Raw genomic sequence first — 6,000 nt, forward strand, 5'->3', positions numbered from 1 at the left:
TTCACCTCTAAAGCTTCCGTTGTCTCTCACACGAGCCTTTGCGGACATATCTAAATTGTGACGCTACAGACGAGAACAGGTGCCGGGAAACCTCAAGGCCTCCGGTCTTAGACTGTGTTGGAGGAGGACCTGCAGGTTGAGGAGCTGGTAGGCAAGGAGCAATGTACAATGATGAGGAAGGTGCTTAAATGAACGTGGAATTTGGGTGAACAGATCAGCGGTTTGCTGGCATTTTCTGAGTTTTACCACAAGGCATTTTCTTTTTTTTGGACATTTCATTTTTTTTAGTTGTAGTTGGACACAATACCTTTATTTTATTTATTCTATCTTTATGTGGCACTGAGGATTGAACCCAGGGCCTCATACCGCAGTCACAACCCCAGCCCACAAGGCATTTTCTTTTTCTTTATTGGTACGGAGGATTGAACTCAGGGACACTCGACCACTGAGCCACATCCCCAGACTTTTTTGTGTTTTATTTAGAGACAGGTCTCACTGAGTTGCTTAGTGCCTTGCCATTGCTGAGGCTGCCTTTGAACTCACAGTTTTCCTGTCTCCTAGCCCCTGGGATTACCACCAAGGCATTTCTTTGGAGAGCTCTTCGTTTTTGTTCTCAGAGCTGGTTTAGAGGCCACTTCCCAAGGAAAGCCATCGCAGGATTTTATATTAAAAACTCATTAAACAACCAGAAGGGTCTGCACAGGGCTCAGGCTCAGGCGCCATCCCGACCCCCAGGCTCTGCAGGCCCTGGGCCAGGGCTGGTCCTCTCTAGGCCCACTTTATTTCCTACGGTCTCCATTAGGGTGTTCCCAGCTCTGCTCTCCCTCTGCGGTGATAATCTGCCACCACCTCTGGATCCCAACAAGGGCTGGGTTCTGCAGCCGCCTCTACCCTGAGCTCAGGACTCCAGGCCATGGTCCTCCGAGCAGCCCTCCTGAGGGACCGCTGAGGGCGTGGCTGGGAGGGGCTCTGGGAGTGGAAGGGAAAGCTGGAACCGCCCCTGTCCCCAGGGCTGCAGGGAAGCCAGGGGAGAGGCCCCTGCCAGCCTGCGACAAGAACTGGGAAGAGCTGTTTTGACCCTCCTCCCTGGAAAACTCCATGGAAATGCCTCCCGGGACAGTTTTGGAGCGCACGGCCATCTCTGACCACAGACCACAGAAGAACTGGCCGGGGGCCCGGACTCCCCCAGGAGGCTTCCCTGGCTGTGCAGCTGCGGGGAGAGCTGCCCCGCCCGTCCCAGCTGCACGGCCACGCAGGAGTGCTGGGCACGGTCGCCCCCTGCCGCCGGCGCAGGGCATCACACCCCGTTTCCCGGCTGCACGTGGGTCAGGGCAGATCTCTACCACCTGGCCAGGTAGGGCCGAAAGGCGGCTCACTGAAACTGCGTGACCCAGACTCCGGGGAGGTGGGCCCTGCATCACACCCCCCTTCCCGGCTGCACGTGGGTCAGGGCAGATCTCTACCACCTGGCCAGGTAGGGCCGAAAGGCGGCTCACTGCGGCTGCGTGACCGAGACTCCGGGGAGGTGGGCCCTGAAGAGGGGAAAGGGCGGAGCCTGGTGGAGAAGGTGCAGACACGCCGTCCTGGCCCGGCCCGGAGGGAACAATCTCGGTTCCCTGCTGTCGGCCTTGCCACCTGGAGGGGACCCACCAGGGCTGCCACCCACAGGACTGCAGAGAAGGGCGGGCCAGGCCACACGGCTGTTCCCACCGCCATACGGACAATCGGACCTCCTTCTTGGAAGTCACATTTGGGACTTTTGAGAGTGGCTGCGTGGCAGTGTCCCGAGGAGTCCACTCCAGGGACTTTTCTGTAGCCTTTTTTTTTTTTGGTAGTGCAGAGTATGGAAGAGCCAGGTCAGCTCTTCCCAAATCTGCAGAGCCAGACACAAGCCAGGCACATTCCAGGCAGCCTGAGGTTGTCAGCGCACTCAGAAGCGAGCGGGTGCCAGGGCACCTCTGGGAAGAGCAGGGAGCAGAGGCTGGCACCCTCTGCCGGGCATGCAGGAGCCAGGCCTGACCTGCAGGGCCCTGGACCTCCAGGGCTTGGTGTCCTCTGTGGGGAAGTGGGAGGTTCTGACCCCATGACCCCTCAGCTCCCTTCTCCTCCCAGAGTCGATACTGTCTTTTCGAGATGGATTGAAATTCCTCCCTTGGAAGCAGGAAATCACCCTGAGTTCTAGGAACTGGTTCCAGAGAAGATGGACAGTCCTTCCCCTTGGGAGGCCTAGAGTGTGAGTGAGTCGTGGACTTGGCACGTGCAGTGGGTTTTGTGCTGTCCAGGGCACAGTTACCAAGGGGCGTCCATCCGAGGGGAGGGGATCGGAGCCGCCCTCTCGGGTGGCAGGACAGACCCTGGGAGGCATCTCTTTGTTTCTTTCTCTTTTGTCTGCAGTGTCAGATTCGAAGCCCTCTAAAGCTGGCCTGCTTTGTATTTTTTCCTAGGAGGTCCTTGAAATTCGGCCTTCCCTGTGGCTACGGGAACACACGACACCCATACTGTTATTTTGTGTGCCTTTGTCACCTGCAGGAGTTCTGCGGCCAGCTCTCTGAGTCCTTCCTTCTGTGCTGTGCTTGGACTCTGCTCCCTGCCGCCCAGCCGGTTCCTTTCTGGGGCTGGACGGGATTCCAGCAGACCGGCAGGTGGCCTGAGGTGGCCTAGACACTCTTGTGCTCCTCCCTGTTTCCTGGGTGGGAGCTCCTCTGCTGGAAGCTGCCTGACTGCAGCATGTTCACACTCCTTTTCACTAGTTCTTCCACACTCGTCCAGCGTGCGTGTGCCGTCAGGGCAGGGCAGTTCCACCTCCCCTCTCAGCATGTGGAGCAGTTCAGGTGTCTCATTTTGTCCCTGCTGTACAGAGAGGGGCATGGCGTCTGGCTTGTCTTTTATGTTTCTGGAAGGCTGAGCGCCTCTTGGCTGTTCATACCCATCTGGGTTTCCCGTTTCTGCTTGGTGGCTGATCTCAAAAGAACCAAGAGTCAGGCCTGGCCTAGGAGGGGTCGGCCGTCTGCTCTCTGGCATGTGCCTGACGGGCGTCGCAGCGCACTTACTGTCACGTGCCCCTTCGAGGTGAGTTCCCAGCCCAGGTGATGGGGCCTTGGGAGGTAGTCAGGGCCTTGGCAGGCTGTCCCCTTAGGAATGGGGTTAGTGCCATTAGAGGCCCCAGAGAGCTTCCCTGCCCTTCTGCCACGTGAGGACATGTGGGAGGGCAGGCAGTGGGCCTGGAGGCAGGCCTCCCCAGGCACCAAACCTGCAAATCTGCTGCACTCTGACCTTGGATTTCGCAGCCTCTGACACCGAGAAACAAATTTCTGGTGTTTGTCCACCAGGTAGTCCGTGGTGGGGGGCAGCTAGGAGACGCAGGGACCTCTGCTCCGTCCTGTTTGTCTTGACTCTTCCTTACTGGGTGGCAGGAGTTCCCTGGACACTTCCTCTCTGGCACCCTGAAAGCTGCAGGTGCTCCCAAGGCTCCTCCACAGTCCGGCGCCTCCCAGGAGCCTGAGCGGGACCTTCAGTGCTGCCGTGGTCTGGCCACCGGTTCTCACTTGCAGTCTGCAGCTTGGGAGTCTTGTTGGAGAGACGGCCTTCATCCCAGCACACACAGTCTGTTCCAGCGGCCAGGTGAAGGGTCTGCAGCTTCCTGCTTCCCAGGGCCAACTGCCCATGGCCACGTGCAGGGCTGACCCGACTCACCTGTTCTTCCAGGGGGCAACTGGCAAGGACAGCAGCTCGGGGAGGACCAGCCAGCAGGTCTAGCTTTCGCTCAGCCACTTGCCCACAGAGAAGCACACTGAGGCACTGGCTGCTGGCCCTGGTCCCACCCTGATGGGACCAGACATGCCACAGGGTAGACAGAAGCCAAAGGGTCTCCTTCCGTTCTTTGGTCTCCAGTAGAGAAGTCAAGTCCTTCATCTTTGGGCTGAAATGGAAATGCAAGATCAGGAAGGGAAGAGCATAACAGTTCTTTTCATTAGATAATCTTAAGACCTTCATATTGCATTGCTCAGACACACAGCAAGTGGTGGAGCCAGAATTCAAAACCAGTCTCCCCAAATTGAAGTACAGGCTGCCATCTCTTCAGTTCTATCTCCTCCAACTCAATGACCCCCTGGATGCTACAGCTCCAGTGACCACTTCTCCCACTGCCTGATCTAACTGCTGATGTTCTGGGGACCCAGAGCACAAGGGGACTTGCCCACAGCTGCAGTGGGAAGCAGCAGAGAAGCCTGTGTTCCTGAGCACACCCCGGTAGCTCCCCTTCACTGCCCACACTGCCAGCTTGGGCCTCTGCTCTGACCGCAGCTGTGGTAAATGGCCGGAGACTGGTCCAGGCACCAAGGAAAACACATTGCTTAAAAAACCTGAGGAGTCCGCAGGCCGCCGGCCCTGCAGACCTGGTGTTCAGGGGGGGCTCAGCACACTGGCCCCCTCCTGGGTCGGCTCTGCTGTGTTGGCGGTATCCTGGCAAGCTTGCCCACGGGGACGGCAGGCTCTAAGCCGGCTCTCAGGCCAGCGGCCCTTGCCTGAGAAAACTCCCCTGTCTGACGCGGTCCAGCAGAGGCCAGCAGGGGCCCGAGGCAGACAGTCACCTGCTCTGATTGGTCAGAATGAGGTCCCAGATACACTGTGAGTCACAGGTGCTGTGCATGGGAAGGAATGGTTCCCCGAACTGAAAACATGAGTGGTCACCAGGACAGGCAGGAACAGACCTGAAAGGCCAGCGGGTGAGTTCAGCCCCCAGCTGCTGCGCCTTCCTCTACAGCCAGGGTCACGCCTGCCTCCAGGAGACCCACAGGCAGGGATGTGCGGGCCTGTCCTGGGCCAGGCTTCCACGCCCACCCGTCTCCTCGAGTCAGCCTCAGGCAGGTCTGGGAGGTGGGGTGCTGCCGAGACCCCCGTCTTAACAGTGAGGATCTCGAAGCTCATCCATGTTCCTTAACTTAATCATCCGGTTGGACTCGAGGTCACGTAGTGAGTCTTGGGGAGGACCCCCACTCAGACTCAGGGATGCCTCACTCACACACCTGTGGCCCCTGCAGACAGCTGGCTCTGGAGAAGAGCATGGCCCTCGGCCTCGCGCTGCAGAGAGCAGACGCCCCTGCCCGCCCCCAGTGCAGACTCCACTCTTCCGATCCCGTTCTTGACATCCTGGGTTTCCGCGCATTCCTCCCGTGGATGAGCTGACCACCCACACCGGCGGCCAACGTGATAAGGGGACAGTTGTTTGGGGTTGTCCACAGCCGGGGGCTCACATTATTTGTTTTTCAGCTGAAGAAGGATATTCTCCCCCAGGCAGCCTGATTCCAAACTGGCTGAACCACTTCTGTTCAAACTTTCCAAGCAATTTCATCCCTGGGGTGGAAACAGAGCATGGAATGATTTGGAGCAAAAGGACAATTTTTGACAATTATAAGTGAGTGAAAACAGGAGGTTCTAATGCAAGCTGTCTTTCAACCCTTGACTTCAGCCTCTTGTAGCCGGGAATTCTGCCTCTCAGGTTTTGGTGGTGGGAACGCAGCGCTGATCAGCGTCTGGAACTGCTTCTAGATGTTCAGTAATCAGAAACAGCCGCGGGCCAGGAGCCCGTCCCTGGACGGCCCAGGGCCGCCGCCTAAGGAGAAGGGGGAATGCTGGAAAACTGTAGAACTAGGAATCGAACACAAATATGTCAGATGTGTTTTAAAAGGGACTTGTATTTCTCCTTTCAAAATTGCATTGTCAAGTGCCTGATATTAATAATTCCTTCATGAGGAGCGAGCTGGAAGGCCGTCTCCTGTTGGGGCCATGTGGTCGATGGAAGGAGACAGCGTGGTTAGCACTAAGTCAGGGGACACAAGGAGGAAGTTAATTTGTTTGCAAAAATGTATTTTGAAATTTGGTCCAGGATGAGATCCGTCATGTTCCAATTTCCTCAAAGAGATTTAAAAGCTGGAAAGCGCCCAGCTATTGTCCACGACTCGGACACAGGCTGCCTGGAGACAGATAAACTCTGTCTGGGGG

This window comes from Urocitellus parryii, chromosome 9, assembly GCF_045843805.1.
Source record: "Urocitellus parryii isolate mUroPar1 chromosome 9, mUroPar1.hap1, whole genome shotgun sequence".
Taxonomy (NCBI): domain Eukaryota; kingdom Metazoa; phylum Chordata; class Mammalia; order Rodentia; family Sciuridae; genus Urocitellus; species Urocitellus parryii.